The sequence below is a fragment of the Symphalangus syndactylus genome, chromosome 4 (genome assembly GCF_028878055.3).
Source record: "Symphalangus syndactylus isolate Jambi chromosome 4, NHGRI_mSymSyn1-v2.1_pri, whole genome shotgun sequence".
Taxonomy (NCBI): Eukaryota; Metazoa; Chordata; class Mammalia; order Primates; family Hylobatidae; genus Symphalangus; species Symphalangus syndactylus.
In genome coordinates this window covers 92,141,238-92,165,241 of record NC_072426.2, presented here as the reverse complement: position 1 = coordinate 92,165,241, position 24,004 = coordinate 92,141,238, and the positions used below count along the sequence as shown (strand labels likewise).

The 24,004-nt window shown below is 38.3% G+C and overlaps 1 long non-coding RNA gene across 2 annotated transcripts in view; it reads left to right on the top strand.

Moving 5' to 3' along the window:
• Nucleotides 1-24,004, top strand: part of LOC129480294 (uncharacterized) — a 51,314-nt gene that overhangs the window by 2,853 nt on the left and 24,457 nt on the right. The window contains exons 1-3 of one of the 2 annotated variants that reach the window (XR_008656974.2): nt 20,633-20,860; nt 21,959-22,142; nt 22,459-22,575. This is a non-coding gene — a long non-coding RNA (uncharacterized lncRNA). Of the gene's footprint in view, nt 1-20,632; nt 20,861-21,958; nt 22,143-22,458; nt 22,576-24,004 lie in introns of those variants that run through there. The other variant, XR_008656975.1, reaches the window with a different exon arrangement.

Here is a 24,004-nt window from a genome sequence, read left to right as displayed (position 1 = left end):
TTGCTCATATGTTAATTCAGTTTATGATTCTCTCTTCATTTGTATCTAATTTGCTGTTTAAATTGTTGATTGGATTTTTTATTCCAATGACTTTATTTTTTATTTCTGGAAATTTGATTAGCTTTTTTTTACAGATATTCCTTTTATAGTGTCTGTATTTTCATGGGATTTTAATTACTTTTAAAATATTTTGGTGATATTAAACTTAATTAGTTTGTATTCTCTTTTTAATTGTTTTATTTTCACAGTGTTTCAGGCTTTAATATTTCTGTTAATTGAGTCTACTAACACTCCATTTTGGTGCATTGTTTAACTTTTTAAACAATAAAAATCAGAAAAGCTTTTATTGTAAGCTAATCTATTTTTTGTTACTGTAAAGATTTTCATAGCATAAATTATGAAACTGTCTGGGTAAAGAGATTTTGTGTTTATGATGGTAAGAAATTCTAGGGCTATCACTTACCCAGAATTGGTGTTTATTTTATTTTCTAAATATTTAGAATCCAAGATATCTTTTGGTAAATTGAATCACAATATGAGAGGTTTTCGGGCTCATAGAAAATTTTCTTATCCCACATTGCAGGCAGAGAGGAAATGAACAAAATATTTTCTTTTTTTTTTTTTTTTTGGTTTTTGGTTCTCTCTTCAATTTAGGTATAATCCTCATAGGATTAAGGCTTTTCTTTTGGGTAATACAGTTTTAAATTTTCATCCCTGTGAATCAACATTTTCCTTTACTGTCCCTATAGGGATAAAGCCCCACTCTCTAGACCAGGGCTCTCAACTTGAGTACTGTTGACTTTTGGCGTCACAGAATTCTTTGTTCTGGGTGGTTTTCTTCTGTATTGTAGAATGTTTAGAAGCATTCCTAGCTTCTACCCTCTACATGCCATTAATACCATTCATACTATGCCGCTCCTGTAGTTGTGGCAAACAAAAATTTGTCTGCGGATATTGCTTAAGTGTCCCTCTGCTGCAGGGCAAAATTATCTCTTAGCTACTTTGAGAGGCTGAGGCAGGAGTATCACTTAAGAACCACTTTGGGCCGGGCGCAGTGGCTCATGCCTGTAATCCCAGCACTTTGGGAGTCCGAGGTTGTTGGATCACCTGAGGTCAGGAGTTCGAGACCAGGCTGGCCAACGTGCTGAAACTCCATCTCTACTAAAAATACAAAAAAAATTAGCCGGGCATGGTGGCGCTTGCCTGTAATCTCAGCTACTTGAGAGACTGAGGCAGGGGAATCGCTTGAACCCGGGAGGCGGAGGTTGCAGTGAGGCGAGATCATGCCATTACACTCCAGCCTAGGCAACAAGAGCAAGATTCCATCAGAAACAAAACAAAACAAAACAAAACAAAACACCACTGATGTATGTTACTGATCTTTATCTCTTTCAGTTGCTCAATCCTCCTGCCTTCCAGCCCCTCCCCACCATGAAAGCAGCACTGCAACAACTCCTTGCACAATCATTTCAGTAATTTCCAGTTTATTCTCATTTTTCTGTCCTGGTACCTGAGGAATTTCTTTACAATCTAGCAATCTCAGCTATACAGTTTTTAAATGTTTGCTTAAATTTGTTGTGCATTTCAATATGTTTCCAGTGTAAGAGTTTTGAGTTATTTCAGCATAGCACTTATTGCACAAGCAGGAAGAAGTCCTCTGACTCTCTTCAAAAAACCTGCTCTTCAAAAACCTGATGTAAACTCCTGATAACCCAATCAAATAATAACCCGATGACAATTTTAAGCTTCAGGAATATCAACAACATCAAACATCAAATATCATTGCAAGCATCATTAAGTTATTGAGATTTGACCACATGTAGAGGATGACTTTTCATCTTTAGTGTAAAGATCTCTCTTCTGAAATGTAGGTTGCACATATTTCTATTCATCTGTTGCCATTCTTACAGAAGCACTACCAGGAATGTCAGAAAGACATTGTCTGAGATGGTTTGTTCCATCACCATGACCCTAATGTGTGTAGCCTATTTAAAAAGAGATAAAATGCTAATTTTTATTCTTATAAAGCATTTAAGTATCAAAATATTTCTTCATAAATTCTTACATAGTAAAAAATTTTATAGTAATGAAGAGACCATTGGCTTTAGAGTTAGAACCCTAGGATCAAATTCTGACTCTCAGTTGTGTGACCTGAGACCATTTGCTTAACTTCTGTGAGCTTCAATCTCTTTTTCAGGTTACAATAATTACTGCTTTACTGAAAGTTTTATAGATTTAATAAGACAATGTTTATATATTCTTTACTAAAATATAATGAGCTGGGCACAGTGGCTCATACCTTAATCCCAGTGCTTTGGGAAGCCAATGTGAGAGGATCATGTGAGGCCAGGAATACAAGATCACCCTGGAAACATAATGAAACCCTGTCGCTACAAAAAAAATTTTTACAATAAGTGGGAGTGGTGGGGTGCACCTGTAGTCTTAGATACTTGAGAGGCTGAGGCAGGAGTATCACTTAAGCCCAGAAGTATGAGGTTATGATGAGCTGATCATGCCACTGCATTCAAGACTGGATGACAGGGCAAGATATCATCTCTAAAAAAGTGAAAGAAAGAAAGAAAGAAAGAAAGAAAGAAAGAAAGAAAGAAAGAAAGAAAGAAAGAAAGAAAGAAGAAAGAAAGAAAGAAAGAAAGAAAGAAAGAAAGAAAGAAAGAGAAAGAAAGAAAGAAAGAAAGAAAGAAAGAAAGAAAGAAAGAAAGAAGGGACTTTACAATCATAAAATATCACAATTTATAGATGAATCTATGGGAAATGCTGAGTTTGAGGTTTTTCAAAATCACAGACACAAATAATGGACAAAATAAAAATTCAGACTTGTAAAATGATTAATTCGAATTCCTAACACTGGAATTAGTGTCCTCTGCCCTTCACAGAAAGCTAGGTAGTCAAGAATCTGGTCATGTATAGGACAAACACCAGCTTTTCTCAAAATTCTCTGAGATGAACTAAGTCTGGCTTCCAAAATATGAGCCTTTAAATATTTGTTATTTTCTAGGTATAGCCGGTCAAATTCCTCTAAAAGATCACTGCTATTTTGGAATTCTGTTGGAAACCTGATTTCAGGTACTTTGACATGATTCTAGGTTGTGTTGCTAAAATGTTTCAGGGTAGTTATAGACATAATGCTATGTTATTTGTCAGGCAGAAAGAGAAATTCATCATATCTCATCATTTTTAGACTATTTGTAGATCAACCAGTGACTTCAAGGACGGAGCATGAATTATCTGCAACTTTCTTTGAATTATTCAGTACCTACCATGCATGATTCTAATTGTTTCAAAGGTATCTCCCTTAAAAATAAATGGCTTTTCAGCTAAACTTTTGCATGCGTCTTTGTTCAATATGCAACAGCTTTATATCACTACTGAATTATAGAAGAGAAACTTACATTTATTGACAATATATGTGTATATACAGACACATCCACATGAAATGTATACGTATATGTGTATATTTATGTACACACATATGTAATCTATATATACACATAAATGTATGCATATATACATATACATATATGTATAAAGACATACAGATACACAAAGCACAAACATACATACATATATATACACACACGCACATAAATATATTCATAGCTCTTCTTCTTTTGAAAGTGATGAACATATTTTTCCACACAGGAAAATATTTTATGGTGCGCAAAATTGTGGAGGTAATAATGATAACAAGGTAACATTATATAAGTGGAAGATACACTAGAAATCAGAAGAGCTATTGAAGGAAGGCTGTGGAGGGCACCCGTGTAGTGAGATGGAGAGGAGAAAGCCTTGAGTTCCCTCTAGAGGTTGGTGTATGCAGATGTTTCTCCTCTACACCTTTTTCTCTCATCTTTGTCCTAGGGCAGTTAGAGGAAGGCTGTTCCCCTAGAGAGAAAAATGTAGTATCAGGAGGAGAAGAAAACCTTTCCCTGTTTTATTTTAATTCCATTTTATTTTAATCCTTCTAAGTGTTTCTTACTTGCCATCTTGAAAAATGACATAGGTAATAAGATTCCTAAAGATTGATTAATAGTTCCTTAGAACACTCAAAATATCAAGACATTGCTGGAATTAAATTTAGCCATATCTATGCTATATCCTAGGTCAAGCAGTGGCTGAACTCTCATTTCCCATTTCTTTTTTTTCTTTCTTTCTTTTTTTTTTTTTTAGACGGAATCTTGCTCTGTCGCCCAGGCTGGAGTGCAGTGGTGTGATCTCGACTCACTGCAGAATCTCAGGTTCAAGCAATTCTCCTGTCTCAGCCTGCTGAGTAGATGGGATTACAGGCATGCACCCCCACACCGGGCTAATTTTCGTATTTTTAGTAGAGGCAGGGTTTCGCCATGTTGGCCAGGCTGTCTCAAACACTTGAACTCAGGTGATCCTCCCTCCTCAGCCTCCCAAAGTGCTGCGATTACAGGTATGAGCCACTGCACCTGGCCCCCATTTCTTATAATACTTTACTACATGCCCAGCCAGAATTACAAGTCTAGGGCATAAAATGGGTACTAGATAGCAACATCGAATCCTAGAAATATCAAATGTCACATTTTTTGTAATGCTATAAAACATGTTGTGAACTCATTATCAATTCCATTATTTGGTAACACAGAGGGAGTAAATTCCAACACAGTGATTATATCCTTATCTTAATCCTGAAATATTTTAAAAGCTTTTGTTTTTCTGTTTATATAATCCTCCCACCTTCTCCTGGCCATGTAGGAACTAAGCCAGAAGCCTCTTCACCATCAGCTAATGCCTGGTGTGCAAGTGAAACTGAGGTTGCTCCTTTAACACCTGTTAACATGGAGTACCCACCCGACCTTTCTTTTTCTTTCTTTTTTTTTTGTTTCTTTTCAAATTCCATGAAGACATTTTAAAAATTAGAATACCAAGATATCACTGACATTATTTAGACAATGCACTGAAGATCCCCCAAATAAACTGTGACTACTGAAGCAGCTTACAATCTTCAGTACAAATTCCATCATAAAGTAGGAATATTGAAAGAAGAAAACATGATAGTGCCTGGTGTGAATTCATTGTTGCATACCACAGAGCATGGTATTATCTGAGGAAACAAGGTGGTCAGGGGAATTATAAGAACAATAGGAAGTTTCTTGTGTTTTCATTTGTGTGTATCTCCAGCATCTATTCATTCATCCTAATTGTCTAGAATCCACCTGTGAACTGACAGGAATTTACATAAATAATACGTTGAGAACTTCTCCAATTATTTATTGCTATGTAAAAACCACACCAAATTTTATGCCTTAAAGCAACAACTTATTATTTTCTCTCAGAATTCTGTGGATTGACGGGGCCTAACTAGCAGCTACCATTTGTGAGACTTCAGTCAGATGACAGCTAATGTTATCTGAACATTGACTGGGATGGGTAAAGACATGACTCACTCTGATGCAGGTAATCACCATTCTCACTGGCTAATCCCACTTGCCTGGAGGTCAGGTGGGACTGTTGCCCAGAGGACCCTCACATGGCCTCCTCATGAAGGTTGGACTTCTCACCTTATGGTGGCTGGATTGCAAAAATTGGAAGAGGCCCAGAAAGAAGCCTCAAAGGCTTTTATGACCTCACCTTGGAAATACAACATCACTTTCACTAAGTAGAATCATCAACAATCATTAAGATGGCCTAGATTTAAGAAGAGGTGAATTTGATTTCAGCTCTTGATGTGAGAAGCAGCATGCACAAAAAGGTAGAAGAACAAACTGATGGCAGACATCTTTGTACACTAGCTACCACAAAAGGTTAACTGCAGTTCTGATTTCCATACCTTGGAGAAGCAATTTTTACTACTAATGCAAACTGACACCTCTTCATAACTAAAACACTAGATACTCAGGCAGAATTTTACAGTGATGGTATCTCCTAATCCCCAGGTAATTCCTGAATTCCTTCACTTCCATTAACACTCCATCTATGTATTTAATATCACTTGATCTCTATTTCCACTGTGCAAATATTCTCATTCACCTCCAACCACCACTTTTAGCTTCTTGCACTTCTAGCAGCCTAATTGTAGGTTAAATGGACAATGTCCAAGGATACAGCCTACTTTCATACACCAAATTTATCATGAGAAAAGCTGTAAGCAATTTCATGGTCTTGCATTCCTCAAACACATGCTCGAGCTGGCTTTTAAAAAATTTCTTCAACACAGTGGGATTCAACAGTTCTTTTAGCTCTGAGCCACTGCTATTGAAAGTTGACTACATGGAGGAATAAATAAGATTTCAGAACCCTGTAAAACAATATATCCTTCTTATTACATGAGCTTCTCCCCAAAACTTTGTTGTTTCTAAGCATTTACTATTCTTCCCTGGACCATGAATAAACCGTGCTACTGAGGGAAATATCTTTCTTCAACTCCTTTTATTTATGATTCCATTTCTTTTCTCGAGACCAGGTCTCACTCTGTCACCCAGGCTGGAGTGCAGTGGCGCAATCTCGGCTCAACGCAAACTCTGCCTCCTGGGTTCAGCCATTCTCCTGCCTCAGCCTCCCAAGCAGCTGGGACTACAGGCGCCCGCCACCACGCCCGGCTAATTTTTTTTTTGTATTTTTAGTAAAGACGGGGTTTCACCATGTTAGCCAGGATGGTCTGGATCTCCTGACCTCATGATCCGCCCGCCTCGGCCTCCCAAAGTGCTGGGATTACAGGCGTGAGCCACCACGCCCAGCCTATTTATGATTCCATTTCAATAGAAATAACTTCTCAATCTCTAAGTGCAACCTAATGATGAGATGAAAATCACTTGAGACCTTCCTGAACATCATCCCACCCACTGATATCTGCTCCCCTCAAGGTAGTGGATTGTAAAATTGAGTCAGCTGAGACCCTAGAAAATAATTTTTATTCCCACAGACATCAGACTGGACCCAATAAATCCAAAGGGACCTTAGCTAAGCAGTGGCCCATAGAGAACATTCAAATATGATCCCTTAGTATCCCTGGATAAAACCCAGAAACAGATCTTAATGAATACAGTTCCACACCATCTGGAATTCGCACTCTTGAGGTAGAGCTTTGCCCATGATAACATGATTCTTAACATTTAAAAACATGAATAAATATGCTCAGGTTTAAAAAATAAATGCTTATTTTCACTACCTCCAGAATCTCAGCAACAGCAACTTTCTGAGAATCAAGCCTGCTCATTGAAAGACACACCTTAAACCAAATTTCTTATTTTTGATAAAATCAACCTTGCCTTCCTTCTCTGAGAACTAGAAAACACTGTCTAGGTGGTATTCTCTCTTACTGTGATAAGCAATAAACTTAGTATGCTCTATCAACACGTCATGCTGATGTTTAGGGAGTTGATATTCCACCAAAAGTAGTGCTCAGATGATTTTTTTTTGGATTTGACCCCAAAAGCACAGGTGACAAAAGCAAAAATAGCCAAATTGGGTTACATCAAACTAAAAAGCTTCTGTACAGCAAATAACAAAAACAAAAAAGCAATTTATAGAATGGGAAAAAATATTTGCAAACCATACATCTGATAAGGGGTTATTATCTGAAATATAAAAGGCACTCAGACAACTCGATAGTAAGAAAACGAATAACCTGATTAAAAGTTTGTAAAGGACCTAAATAGACATTTTTCTTCAAAACAAGACATACAAATGGTCAACATGTATATGAAAAGGCATACAACATCACCAATGATCAGGGAAATGCAAATTAAAACCGCAGTGAGATATCTGTTCACATTTGTTTGTCATGCTGGACCTCTACTGATTCCAATATGGAGGGCACCTTGTTGGAGAGGCTGCAGGGAAGACCAGAGATAGGGAATGAGACGTTGGGTTTATTGAGGACTTACATACAGAGGCCGTCCAGTGGCAGTGAGCTGGACAGGAGAACTGCTAACGTTTGTAAAAAGCATGGAGTTATATATCATTTTTACTTAGCAACCTCCACCCTACAACCTCCATTTAACCCAAAACAAAAGGCCTGGATGCCCTGTATGGCCACATCCCAACAAGTGGGCCTGGGGATCAGATGTCCTGCATAGATAAGGAGTGAATCTTCAGGTTGACCATTCCCAGGTTCCTTAGCTTGGAAATCCAAACACATATTCTTTTTAGACCATAGGGTCATTCTCAGGATATGCTTTTGACAGTGAAGGGATCTGTTCAGGTGTGTTTACATTCTTGGTCTTATAGGGAGGAGAAGAAAAAATCAATTGTCCTTGATGGGTTTGGATCTTAGGCAGAGAAGGACTTTGGGAGGACAATGAGTGGGTGATGGTCAGAGAGAACTTGAGGTTTCTTCAATTCAGCATGTCAACAATCCATATTTTGGCATATCTGTTTCTGGGCCCCAACATTGCTGCATATCATAAATATATACAATTTTTATTTTCCAATTAAAAATAATTAAAATTTTTTTTAAAAAATAGTGCTCAGAATGCTGAAAACAAATCTGTCAAAGTCCTAGCAGAGGGGGAATGATAAAGTTGGCACAGGCATGCAAATATGGCATCAAAAAGTCAAAAGTGTCACTACTATTTTCCCTCTATCTTAGGTCACATAAAGGATGTGCTCAAAAAAGGCTTGTACTTCTTGAAATATTAAGGGCCAATCCTGGTTTTGGGACACTTTCTAGATCCTCTGAATTATCTGACTTAAGGTTAGGAAATATCTAAGAAGCCATCTTTCCAGGTCTTTCTAGGTCATTGCAGATACACACACTTGAAGGTGAAACTGTCATTGCAAAGATTATGACAGTGAGAAAAATCTAACATAGCTGACTCCATCTTGCTTCTAGCCTTCTAGGCTGGCTGTCTTCACACATTCCTGGGTGTGGACCAAGATTACTACAGGAAAAATTCAGTTTATAGTTTCACTTGGAAAAGATGATAATGTTACCAGAAAGGGATCTCAATCCAGAGAGGGTTCTTGGATCTCACACAAGAAAGAATTTGAGGTGAATCCATAGAGTAAAGTGAAAGCAAGTTTATCAGGAAAGTAAAGGAATAAAGAATGGCTACTCTGTAGGCAGAGCAGCCCCGAGGGCTGCTGGTTGGCTATTGTTATGGCTCTTTCTTGATTGTATGCTGGACAAGGAATGGATTATTCATGAGTTTTCTGAGAAAGAGGTGGGCAATTCTTGGAATTGAGGATTTCTCCCTTTGTTAGACCATATAGAGTAACTTCCTGACATTGCTATGCCATTTGAAAACAGTTATGTTGCCGGTGGGCGCGTCTTTTAGCATATTAATGTATTAGAATTAGCATATAATGAGCAATGAGGACAACTGAGGTCACTTTCATGACCGTCTTTGTTTTGGTGGATTTTAGCCAGTTTCTTTACCACAATCTGTTCTGTCAGCAAGGTCTTTGTGACCTGTATCTTGTGCTGACCTTCTACATCATCCTGTGACTAAGGATGCCTAACCTCCTGGGAATGCAGCCTAGTAAGTCTCAGCCTTATTTTACCTAGCCCCTTTTCAAGATGGAGTTGCTCTGGTTCAAATGCCTCTGACAATGATAGTCTCTCTCTAAAACTAACTCCCTTCTTGCTCAAGGAATGAAAATCTAATGAAAGGTCACAAGATTAGGATTATGGGAGGGGCCTGAACTCTCAGTAGTCATGTGGCCAGAAGCCACAAGATTGGTAACTTCCTCAATTACTCCTGTTATACTGTAGATAACATCACTATTAAAGTACCTAAGATTGGTTTTTTAAAATGTCTTTTAGACTTTTGAATTCTGGCAACTGATTGACCCCACTGGAACTCAGGACTCATGACTCATCCAGTCCTGTGGCCCCCACGCAGAGGCAGACTCAGCAAACAAGAACCATTTTCCACAGCTCTATGGTTGCATTCCCCAACCAATCAGCAACTCCCATTTCCTAGTGCCCTGCACACCAAACTATCCTTGAAAGGTTCTAACCTCTGGACTTTTGGAAGACTGATTTTAATGATAACTCTATCACCTAAATGACCAGCTTCTTTCTTTACTGCAAAGCCACAGTCTCAGTGAACTGTTTTTTGTCTGTACAGTTCTTGTGCGCAGCAGGCAGGAAGAACCCATTGGGCTATTACACACACACATTTATATGCATGTATACACACACAAACGTACATGAATACATACAAAGAGAGAGAGAGACATGGACTGTGCCTATTCTTTCCCCCCACTTACCTTGAATTAGGGCAGCCTTTGGAACAACTCTGAAAACAGAACCAACGTCTTAACACATTAAAAAACTGATACTGTATTGAAGATTCATTCCATGGGGAAACGGGGAAGAAAAGTATAACACACAGCAGAAACTTAATAAAGTCCCTCATTAGATATATTCATTCTTTCTTCTTCCAAGTTCCTTAAATAACAAACCACTCCTCTCTCCTTTCTTTTGCTTCCCACTTAATACAAATCCCTTCTATAGTTCAGAGCAACCCAGCCCTTTCTATCTCTTAACAAAAGTCTGCAATTAGCTAAAATTCTCCTGCTTAGAACGCAGTTTGGGGAATAATCATCTGCTACTCCAGCCAAAGCAAGTGGAGGGATGGTGGGGTGGGGGGGTGTCACCTTCTCCCATAAAAGAATTTACCCCAAAATTTTACATATGCAGTTCATTTGTACAATATTCAAGTTACATCATGGTTACATCAATTACCTCCGTAATTGAACTTTGGCTAAATCCAAATCATGTATGCTGAAAACGGAAGTAATATTCTACCAGAGGAAGAAGTTTTTAATCAAGAGGAAGTAACAGGAGTCTATAGACAAATATTCAATGACCTGGAAAATTAAAATGAGGATTAATCTCAACCAACAACCTGCTCTGTGTGTGTGTATGTGTGTATGTGTGTGCGTGTGTGTGTGTGTGTGTGTGTAGGAGAAAGAAAGAAAGAGACAGAGACAGAAAGGGAAAGAGATTTATTTTAAATAGTGAAAAGCTAACTATCTTTGTTTTTCAGGTAATTACGTGTTTATTTGCTCTGCTGCAATAGAAAGTGGCTGAAACTGATTTACATTTAGGACATAAAATTGAACACTGAATAAAGATAATAATAGATGTTACATACATAAATGCATAGTGACACCCACATTAACATTTAAAAGATGTGATATTTTTGTTATGTCCCTAAATCCCTGTGTTATTTAAATGAGGAAAATCACTGATGCTTAGAGTAATTCAGGAGGAAAAGAAAGCATTTCGGTGAAGGGGATAGATGACTGGACTTAGAAGAGCAATAGTGTATGAGTTCTTTCACTGACTGATTGTATAAGATTGGCCTAATCTCTTCCCCAATTTAAACACTGGGCTTTCTTTTTCCAGGAAAATGAAGCAGTTGAATTAAGCCTCAACCCTGTTTTGCCTATGGACACCCTGGGTTTATAATTGTGCTAAAAAGTGTGGCCATGGCCAGAAATACGTAATCACAGTATTTGAGATGTACTGATTTAGGAGAGGCTTAACAACAATTTGATGCTATGGTAGGTTGGTTTTCTGTTATTGTTGCTGCTGTTGCTGCTGCTGCTGTCATTCTGGGAAAGCAAATATTCTTTGCTTATCGTCACTGTTCTGAGGTGTGTGCATCAAATAATAGGCAGTTTTCAAGCCTCTTTGACAGGTGCAATTACATGCAACCAGACTCCCACACGAATAAGCCTGATGAAGTCAGACATCTGTTTTCCTACACATACAGCTCTCATCCCACTAGTACCTCACGATATTCTTTCTTCTAACGGAGTATGAGAAGTGGTAAGTTCTCAGGAATTTGAATACTTGAATTAATCCCCAAACAGCCCAGCCATCTATCATGGCCATAGATGGACACACAGACATGAGATGACCCAAAGGAGAAACATATAGTGAGGACAGTGCCAGACCAATGAACAGCAGCAGGAAGGAACTGCTGGGCTTTAGCTTCACAATTTACCCTAACAATGTAGGTTAACTTCCTGTGCACATCAAAGTCTCGTTTTATCTAGAGTGAGAAGACTTAAAGCTTTAGATTAAGGCCAAGCAATTTCCACAGTCCTCTTCCAGCAGCAATGAAGAGGAAGAAGAGAATCCAAAAACACAAATTCCAAGAGATGCTGATCACAAGTGGATGAATTAAATAACCATGAGAAAAAACAAAACCTGAAGACAGAGCATGAACTGCCTGCTCTTCACACTGAAAGTTGTATCCCTCAGAACTGAAACTCACTGGCTGCCCTTGTCATGGGCTTATGGCCATTCTCTTGGAAGAGATAGATAACATGGAAGGATGTCTGGGTGACATTACTATTTCATGATCCAGGACAATGAGGAACACCGGAGGCCTTGCTAACACAGGAGGCCTTGTTAACACAAGGGCTGGGCTATGCCTTTGCTAAACATTAATTCCTCCATTTCATAATGATTTTTACTATTTTGAACTGAATTGAATATAAAGATTGCTTTTTCATTGTAGCTGATTTATACCCTGTTGATATATATCTATTGATAAATGACATGCAATCACATCCTCCCCAATGCCTAATTAATAAATTCATCCTTTGATAGGTTTGGTTTTATAAGTTGAAGGTCACAAAATGGAAATTTGCTTCTTCTCTTTCTTGCTCTCCTAATCAAAATATTGGCTGTAACAATATTTACTATCATATAACAAATTACATTGACTATGTGCTATATCAACTGATTACTTATTTTTTTATTTATTTTATTTTTTTGAGATGGAGTCTCACTCTGTTGCCCAGGCTGAAATGCAGTGGCACAATCTGAACTCACTGCAACCTCTGCCTCCTGGGTTCAAATGATTTCCGACTAATTTTTGTATTTTTAGTAGAGACAGGGTTTCATCATGTTGGCCATGCTGGTCTTGAGCTCCTGACCTCACGTGATCTGCCTGCCTCAGCCTCCCAAAGCACTAGGATTACAGGCATAAGCCACAGTGCCCGGCCTCAACTAATAATTTCCATTTAAAGACTGTGTAAGAGATAAGTCTTTATAAATGGAAGATTAACAAGAGATTTCCATATAAATCTTCTATAGTACATGCCCCTTAGAGCATGATTTTAATACATTTATTTATTCAATAAATTTATGCTATTTCAGGTACTATGGTAGGTGTAAGGTAGGCAATACTGAACAGAGCTGATATACCTCTGTCACTATGACATACACAGATCAACACAGAAATGAATATATAATTTTCATTTTGGCTACATATGTGATTTTCCTCTGATAATATTACTGGACACTTATTAAGTGCCTTCTAGATGTCAGGCATTAAGTAAACAAAAGTAATAAAGCTCAGACCAGCATTCAAGAGTCTTAAGCCCCAATTGGAGATAGATCCATATTTACATTGTTTGAAAAATAGTGGAATTAAATGAAACTTAAAAATAAAATTGAAGACAGTGCCTAAAATTGTTGGTGTATTTATTTCTGGGAGTCTGGGCTACTACTTTATCTTCCTTCTAGCCTATCACATATTCCGTATTTTATATATTCTACATTTCGCGATAGAAATATAAGAGTTTGTTTATAATCTATGAATGTATAATAGCACCAATAAAAGGTGAAGATAGTAAGTAATGCATTACATCAATTAAGGGAAAGAGTCAAGGGCTGGAGTGTAATGGTAGAAGTAATGTACAAGTTAGCAAAAATGATATCTAGTTGGTAAAAGTCAAGTTGACAAATCTAGATAGAATAGTATAATCAATAAAGTAGAGGGAAGGAAGTCATATTCCAACTATTGAACTTAGCATGTGGAAAGGACCTGAGACTAGAATTTTAATGGTAGGATCTAGAATGCCTTCAGTAAGAGTTTTGAGTTAATATAAATGCTACATTGGAGACGAGGCTGGAAAAGTGGATTGCAGCTACCTTGTGGAGGGCCCACAAAATCCACGGTCATTTAAATAGTGGAGAATAATTTAGGATTTGAGGAAGATGGTTTTAATTACTATTTATTTAATACTTTTTTTCTTTTTATTGAAATGAGATCTTGCTGTGTTGACCAGCCTGGTCTGAAACTTCTGGCCTCAAGAGCTCTCTTCTCTGCTAGGATTATAGGAGTGAGCCACCCTGCCTGGCTCAATTAGTATTTACTTAGATGATCCTAGTGTTACCAGGGGTCCTTGTTCTTAGAGCTCCTAAGAAGGTGGGGAGCTGCTTCCTAGATGGCGGCAAGCCTCTTGTTCTCTGACCTGGGGTTCTTGGCCTCACGGATTCCAAAGAATGGAATCTTGGGCCATGCAGTGAGTGTTATAACTCTATTAGAAGCTGTGGGTCACGAAGAGAACGGTGGAACCCAGCAACTAGTGTTCAGCTGGATTAGGACGAACTCGGGCACTTAGCCGTGCAGGAACAATGGTGAGCCGTTAGCCCGATCAGGAGCGGCAATGGATGCCTTGCTGGATCAGGAGCGCAGTGGACACCCTGCCAGATCCAGAGGGGTGGAAGTCAGCGGCGGGTCTGTGACGGCCGCAAATAGCAGCGGTGGATGGCAAGCAAAAGCTCAGCTCAAGTCGTAACAAACATGGACCAGAAGAGTGTGCAGTCGCAAGATTTAATAGAGTGAAAACAGAGCTCCCATACAATGGGAGGGGACCCAAAGGGGGTTTCCGTTGCCGCTCCAATGCCTGGGTTTATATCCCGATCATTGTCCCTCCCCCTGTGCTCTCAGGCGATAGATGATTGGTTATTTCTTTACCTCCTGTTTTTGCCTAATTAGCATTTTAGTGAGCTCTCTTTACTACCTGATTGGTCAGGTGTGAGCTAAGTTGCAAACCCCGTGTTTAGAGGTGGATTCAATCACCTTCCCAGGTAGGCTTAGGGATTCTTAGTCAGTCTAGGAAATCCAGCTAGTCCTGTCTCTCACTAGCAGTAAAGAAGAAAATGGGTTGGAGATGTGAGGTGAGCAGAGTTCAGGCACAAACATTGACTACTATAAGATGGTTTAGTTGCTCTGACTTCAAGTGAGAACTCTGAGTAGTGAAGTAGAACTAATATTGAAAAGGAGGAAATAGATGAACAGTTGTGATTCAGAAATAACTGATAAGACTTACTAACTACTTATGTTTGTTGGCAATGTGATAAGAAACAAGTCAAGGATGACTCCAATGCATTGAAACTTGAGTGGCAGGTGCAGTGTCATAGTGCAGAGAGAAAAGATAAATTTGGAGGATTAGGCAAGTTAGAAGAAACAAGATGAGTTCATTTTTGCTGTATGTGGTATGAATCTACAACAGTGTTGCCCAGGGATGTGGTACCTTGGCACACAGGCAACAAGTGAAGTTCATATATTTAGCTTTTAAAAATATATAATCTGGTAGGTGGTAATTCGATTAAGCTCTTTTATATTTTATGGCAACCTTCATCTTTGTATTCCACAGCCTGTTATCTTGAATCATTTTAGAAATATAATAAATGATTGCCTAATGAAAAAAAATTGAACAGATGACTGAAATCTCCAAGGAAGCATGTATAGACTTTCATGAGAAGAAAACTGAAAATTGATTTTTGGTGGAGGTATGTATTTGAGGAGTAGGGACCAATCCAAAACACTGGAAGGAGTATATCAAAAGATGATAGGGGAGTATAGAGAGGGTAGTGCCAAGGAAGCTGAGGGAGTAAGGAATCCTAAGGAAGAAAAAGTGGAAAATAAATTAGAACTCTGCACATATAAGAAAGAAAGGGAATAGAAAATAGACCATAGCCTTTGGTCTAAAGGGGCCTTTTGTGGCCAAGTAAAGAGCTAGTGATTTTAATGAGAGAGAGTGGAACCTAGATTCCAAAGGAATGGAGAATAGGAAAGCTCTGAGGATGCAGGGACAGCCAGCAAGATTTCCCAATTCGGAAGTCTTGGGGTAAAAGAATGAGATGGCAATGATGGTAGCTCCAAACAGTATGAGAATTGCAGGAAAATATTTATGAAATTAGAGGAGTTTTCAGCCTTTCAGCAGAAAGAAAGCAAGATAGCTCTTTTTAAGACACCTTTTTCATTTTTGAATTTATTTAAAACTATTGCTCTTTTCCTTATTATGCTATATAATTCATTACATTTTCAGCATTAGTTATTAAAGAAATCAGTTTTAAGCACATGTTGGGGTGTGCACTAACTTACTTTCTGCTAACTCTTCTACTGACGCTGTAATCTGCTTGAAACTAATTCACTCTAATTCCATAGAATGGATTATACTAGAAGAAGATAAGTTGATTTTTTAAAGAAAAAGAAAGACCTGGAAAAGTGAATGACAAACACATTTTTTTTTTCACTCAGCAATATCCGGTTAGCTGTAACTGATGCTTGTTACTGCAATAGATCTTGAAATCCTGCCTTGAAAACTTTAATGGGATTAGTGGATCAGTGAGTGTTATGTAAGGTTTTGCCTCATTTACTATGATTTAGGAAGCAAGATGTACAACAGACAAATCCTAGGCACTTTATGAATGGTGCTGCCACCCAAGTCATACAGCTAGCCAATACTCATAGTGTGATATTTTATAATTTTTCCCTGATATGTGTATTTTGTGTCTATATATGTGTGTAATAAAAGTGCTTTGAGGATTGTAAAGCACTTTTTAAAAATGTTTTTACTTTATTTACTATAAATGCTGTACTCTAGATGAGCTACTTGACCAAAACTATTGAGCCACTTAGTTGATGATCAGATTTTTTTTCCAGTAAATAAAGCTCTCTGAATTAATTAATCAAAGAATTTCACAGAAGAAGATTCATGGCAATTTTTGTTTTAAACCTGAGGTTTGCAAGAAAGGCTATCAAACCATGAAGCAATCTTTGAAATAGTAACAATAATTATAATATAAAATACCGTGTAACAGTTTATAATTTTAACATAATGTATTCATTATATGTTTACATGTTTTATACTCATGTCTACAAAATGAAAATGAAGCTTTAATGGATAAAAAGCCCTACTAAGCTTGGGTGAAACATCAAGGAAACATAGAATAGCACTAATCACCTATCCTAACTATGCACATTTATACACATCCCACATTTAGCAAATAGTCCTTTCTAAGGAGGCAGAATCAATGCTGTTTTTGTTTGTTTGTTTGTTTGTCATTGTTGTTGTTTTTTGAGACAGAGTCTTGCTCTGTCACGCAGGCCGGAGTGCAGTGTGCAGTGGCGTGATCTTGGCTCTCTGCAACCTCCACTTCCCGCGTTCAAGTGATTCTAGTCCCTCAACCTCCCAAGTAGCTGGGATTACAGGCATGCACTACCACACTAGGCTAATTTTTTGTACTTTGAGTAGAGACAGGGTTTCGCTATGTTGCAGGCTGGTCTCAACTGATCTCAACTCCTGGCCTCAAGTGATCTGCCCTCCTCAGCCTCCCAAAATGCTGGGATTACAGGAATGAGCCATGGCATCAGGCCCAATGCTGTTATTTTATTGGCTTTTCTTCATCTGCAAAAGCGTGAAGAAGAAATCAAAATGAGTAAAGGGATGCAGGAAAAGTCTTCCCAAACTGAAAAATAAAGTCAGTTTTTATACAACATTTACCAATGGCTACAACTTGTCTACATTTTTATTAGGCACACCCTTCAAAACGGTGACTTGAACTGTTGAAAGCAACAATCATACAATAGCTATCATTCTGACAGTATGGAAATCAGTTTGAAATTTCTGTAAAACATTACATTTACATGTCATATTTGTGTGACAAACCTCTGTTAAACGCTTGCAAGTTTGTAGAATGGTTTATCCACACTATCACGTTTAACACTGATTCTGTGAGAGGGGGCTTATTTTGACCATTTCCAGACAGGAAGCAGGTACTGAGAGGTGTCAGAAGTGGTAAAACCAGAAATTTCCATTCAGACTTCCTGTCTCCCAGGCAAAGGTTCTCAAAAAGCCTCTTTGTGTGGGGGTATGAAAGAGATTAGAGATTATACGGATATAAATTCAAGTCTTAATTCCAACACCTGACAGGTAACTTTGCAAGCTTTGCTACAAGTATTGTTAAGCTCTTTGAACGTTCTTTGCTGTAGGGTTTTTGTGAGGCTTAAATGAGATAATGTTTATGAAAGCACTTTGTAAGTATTAATTTTCTAACAAAATGTTAACAGTTGTGATGTATTTGCCAAAGGAAAGCTGTACTGATATTTGGAATGGCCTTGTGGGAATGATTTTAATGGGAAATAAATTGCCTGTGAAACAGTCCCAATCACGAATGCAAATCCTGCTGGCAAACGTGGCAGAGCCTGGAAAAGACACATTCAGATATTGTCTCTTTATCCCTCTAATGTCTCTGTGACTAAGGGAGTGTAGCAGCTGCTGCTATTACTATCACTGTCATAATCGTTATTTTTAAACTATTGATGGAAAACCCAAGAACAGGAAAGTGTGATGTGCATCTGTCTGTGGGGTGTTTGAAGAGTGTTTATGTGTCTGTGTAAGTTTTAACTCAATGCCTAGTACATAGAAAACACTCAGCAAATTGTGCTACTATTGCTGCTACTGTTTTTATTCTATTTTATTCAAGAAAGCAAGTTTTAGCATCTGCTATTCAGAGATAATCTCCAGGTATAAGTAGATTCCTTGGATATCCAGAGACCACAAGGAGAAGTATTTGATTTAATTTTTTAATTTGGCAATGGGGATTCATTTGTATAGGTAGAATTAATAACGAGTAATGTGATACAGAGAAAATAATAGTTTTAAAATATTAAATGTGATTTTTGAAGCTGGAAAATTTAGTTGACTATGACTTCTAAAACTGGGAGTTTTCAGAGTAGCAATAATAATCAGAAGAATTAACATTAGTTGAGCCCTTATATTATGCACCAGACATTATGAATGTTTTCTGTGTGTATCACCTCATTAGAATCTTGCAAAACCCCCATAAAGTTGGCATCACTTACATTCTTTGATGAAGAAACCAAGCACATGGACAGCAAATGGCTGAGTCTGGCTATGAATGCAGGTAATTTCACTCCACATTGGTGTTATTACAACACTATGCTATTCCCTCTCCCAAAATACTGTTGAAGTTTATACTGAATTAATGTGACTATGGTGTACAGGAAAGGAGACTTAAGGGGTCCTGTTCTGCACTTTGGTTGTCAAATCACTAGAGGCCAGGGCAAGCAATGAAAGTTACAAATAAATGTTGCCCTGGAGTAAGACAATCAGGATGATGAAGACACTTGAGTCCATGTTACATGAGAGCATTTGAAATCATACTTACATAGTCCAATAATATAAATGAGTCATCCTCAATTATTTATAGGGCCATCAGATAGAAAAGAAATTGGGAACACATTCTTAAGGGATACTTTTAGGATTATTGGGTGAAAGTTACATGGAGATGATATCAGCTCTCTCAACATATGCTAGAAATTCCTTTAGAGCAGACAAAACATAACAGTCTGACTCCAGATGTCTTCACATCTAGTCCTGTGTCATTGGTGGTATTTAAGCATCAGTTTTCTTATCTGTTATGCAGAAGAGCAATTTAGATAAACAATGAGGATATAACTGGATGATTTTAAATACTCTTCCAAAATTTGCTTTCTGTGACTTTGAGAAATGGCCAATTAAGCCTTAATAAGACTCTGTGCTGAGGACTAAAAATTGTGAATATAAGTGTGTTTGCAGATTCCTGCCCCACCCCCCAAATCAGCTAAAAGACTTACCTACCTGCAGCCTGATTTGCTCCCAATTTCTTCCCCTCCATTCTTGCAGGAAGGACAAGGATGCTATTTCCTGCAAGAGAAGAGAAATCTGCGTCAGAGAAGTGGCCATAAGACATGAGAATGTAGTGCTGGCTTGTATACTGTGGGTTGAAGTGAATTGAACAAAACCGTCTGAGGGTTGTTCAGAAGATAGACGGGAAGATGGTTTCAGAAAAGTTTCTCTGACCAAAGTTAATATAGGAAATTCCTCTGATGTTCTTTGAGAAGCAAAAGTAAATAATTGGATGTTTCTTAAAATGCATTTGGCTGGCAAACTGTGTTTCTTCAAAATAACATCATTCCGGGGTTGAGTCATCCTTTTGGTTTTTTGGGGTAATATGTTAGAGGGCTACCATCCAGGATTTTGCATTTCAGCTCAGCACCCAGCCATACTCAGTCAGAATGAAAGTCATCACTAAAAATGTGAGTCAAAAGTGTATTTTCATCCTTACTGCCAAGCTGTTGGAACAATGGAACTGATGAGGAAGAGTCCATCAAATCAGGAATTATACAGGAACACTGAAGAGTTTTTGAGAGGATGATATCCTAGTAAGATTTTCATCATTTGAAAGAAGACTCTATTCAATTATCAAATTTTTCACAAGAAACACAAACCTATGCATGATCTCTAGCTTGAGCAAAACTCAGCAAAGTACCTATCCATCATGACATACCAATTTGGAGCTTGTGATTTGTTTTGTTTTATTTTTCTCCTGACTGCCACAGATACCAATTGATATGGCATGAACATTGAGAGAAATTATGTCCTACTTGAATTGTTTAAGACATTTGTTTTTGCTTCCATGGTCAAGATTGCATGATCCATCAGACAGACTCTGGAACGATGATGGTACTGGTTACCTGTACACTTAAAGTTAAGACTTCAATGATAGAAAGTAGGCCAAGAGTTGAAACACAACCCGGTAGCACAAGAATATACTGAATTGTATGATTAACAAATGTATTCCTCCCCATCCGCACATCTGTGGAACGGAAAAAATTTCTATCTGCTTACTTTGGATTTGGTCAGGTACTTGCTCTGAGAAATGGAATGTGGACAATAGGTACCTTGTGTCAGCTCTGAGTGGAGACGTTGAGGGACATCCATGTGTCTTCTGGATCTCCTGCAGCCCTGCTGAGATGAGCACAGCCAAGTAGGTGGTCCCAGAAGAAGAACAGCTGAGCCCCACTTACAACCTGGAGAATGACTGAGATAGCCTACATACAAAGTTATATAAAAAAAAAAAAACCAATAGTTTTATTGCAGGTATTAAGTTACTTCCAAAAACCCCAAAAAGTTGTCTAATCCATAAGACAATGATAAAGAGGGTTAGAGATAAAGAAATGTCATGATTATTTACAAAACATTTAAGGGACCATATAGCCAATATTTCTTTGAAGTAAACTGAAATGAATGTATGATAGTGATGGGGTTCTTACACCAAAATTAAAAAATAAATCTGTATCAGAGCAATGAGGGTAAGCATGCTCGATTTTTGTACTTAGACTAGAAAAATACTGGGAGCACATAATGATTTGATGGGGTGCAGAAGAAAGACTCCTGGTTACTTATAAGCAGTTAATTGAGTAGATTTGGGTGCATTTAATATCAATAATTATATTATTTTTTACATAATGAATTATCACAAATTTAGTGGCTTATAACAGCCCTCATTTCTTATCTCACAATTTCTGTGGATCATGAGTCTGTGCACAGATTAACTTTCCTGAGCTCAGAAATTTACAAGGTTCAGGTCAAGGTGTTGGCCAGAGTGTGTTCCCATTTGGAGGTTTCACCATGGAAGGATCCACGTCTAAGCTTGCTCAGGTTGTTGGCAGATTTCAGAGGGATGGTGAGAGGAAGGGAGGTAAGGAGAGAGAGAGGTGAGAGAATGAGAATGAAAGCTTATGTTCCTTAGAGCCTTTAACTTCACGGAAGGTCTGGATCCTCTTTAAAAGAGCTCATCTGATTAAGTCAGGCCCACCTAGGATAATCTCCCTTTTAATTACCTGGAAGTCAGTGGATTAGGAATTTGAATTGCCTTGAAAAATCCTTTCATCTTTACCAAATAATATAATTATTGAAATGACATCCCATCTCTTTTGCCATAGTGTATTATTAGAAGTAAATCACAGTTTCCACAGCATACAAAGCAGGAGGATTATACAACGCTGTGATTCATTAGGGGTCACCGTCAGGTGTCTATTACAGCATTCAATTAACTACGTTGGACGACATTATTACTCTGCAGAGCCCCTCAGTTTTCCCATTGATGAAAACAAGCCAGACAGAGGACAAAGAAAGATATGGTGACTTGAAAGTAGGGATGACTAATGAAGTTCAGACCAGAAGCCCTGCGAGGAGATAGGATGGCTAGGATAAGACAGCTAAAACGTGTTTCTGAAACACCACCAAGAAGCCATGTCTGATTCACTGTGAGTAAATTGGTTCCTTAATCTCCATCAGAGCCACACAGATGTCCAGAGACAGGATCATTCCCAGGTTGGAAATAGGCCCCTCTAATTTGCTAACACTGTGGTGGGGCTGGGCAGGCACCCCAGAGTATCTATCTGTTTACACATCAGAGACCCCAGGAAGGATGGGAAGTGTGGTTGCATTTCAATATTGGCTAGGAGGGACATCTAGTGGCAGCTGGAAACTGGGAGGGTTGTCATCTGGTAAGCACATACCCTTTAGCAAGTGAATGCAGAGATTCTTAGTGGGGTTGCTGATGATGTGTTTCTTCTGCAGGAAGCCATTCATCCACCAATTTCCAGTTGTGAGAAAAGATACTTAGAAGATCATAAACAGGCTACATCTGATAATATCTTCAAGGGCACCTAAGAATATTTACATTCCTCTAAGGAGGTGTGCTATCATTAGAAATAATTGTAACTTCTAGGAACCACATTGTATTTTGGAGTGTGTGTATGTGTGTGTGTGTGTGTGAGAGAGAGAGAGAGAGAGAGAGACAGAGAGAGACAGAGCGACAAAGCAAAGACTGACCGGGAGAAGATTATGATATGGTAAAACATATACAGATAGAAAGAAGGAAGGGAAGGGGGGAGGGAGGGAATTATAATGCTCTGGCTTCTCCACACTCTTCCCAGTCTCTCAAGACAATGTTTTTTGGTTTTTGTTTTTTGTTTTTGTTAGCTTGATTTTGCCTTCCCCACTCTCTAAGGTCTATAGCTTCCTGCAAAAATGGATTTTAGAATTTTGAGATATCTTTAAAACTGAGCAGAGGAAGGTGGGGCTTGAGAAAAGGGAAAAAAGTGAAAGATAAGAAAACTAAGTCGATCTATGTAGTACAGAGCTGAGAGGGTCGGGAGAGGTAGGGATAAAGAGCAGTGATGATGCAGTGATGGATGGGCTGCAGGGATGGGCAGAGCTTTGAGTGAGGGGCTCTCATTAGCCCGAGGTGAGAGGAGGTTGTGATGGAAGGAAAAGAGAGGAGTGTTGTTGAGTTTATTTTAATATAATTAAGATTTTCTGACAGATACAAGTTAAATATTGGAATTATTTTAATTATTATTTTGACTGGTTTTATCCCAGCAATTAGTTAAAATCCCACATGGTGGATGTCCAATTACTATTTCTGAATAAATGAATATTCTTAGTTGCCATCCTCAAAGGCCAGGTTGTACCAGTCTAGGCACAGCCAATATGAGCCATTTGCAGAATATGATGGTAGCTGATGCCACAGTGAAAACAGAGCCCAATGGTCTGGCAATGCTGAGAATCTAAGTCAGGTATCAGAGTTTTCCAGTGTGACCTCAACACACCTTTTCAATCTATCCAATTTAACATACAGTTAATGGTGGCTTATCTCATTTAGTTCACTGCAATAGTTCATGTTAGATTACAAAGATGAAAAAAAGGCACAGGAAGCCCTCAAAGTCAAGGTGTTTAAATATTACAGGTGTTTCAAATACATCTGTCCAATAAGACCTGTTCCTTCAAAGATCGAATAATTCCCATCATTTGTTTTGTTTATTGATTTATACTTCAGTTCTTTTATCTACTTGAAATTTTTTCTTCCTCCCTCTTTACTCTTTTTCATTTCTAAGGCTCATCCCCAAACTTTTCTCATCTGTAAAATTGGCATTTTTGAATCTTAGAAGGTTCTGAGGCTCTTCCTGACTCTTTCCTAAAACTTCCCAAGGTGTTCTCTCATCACGAAGTTGTGACTGATATTGAAGCCTTTATGTGCAAGCACTGTGCCTCACGCCACAAGCTCAAGGCTCCAGGCAGTTTAGATCTCTTCCTGGACTCACCACAGACTCACCTCTGCTCC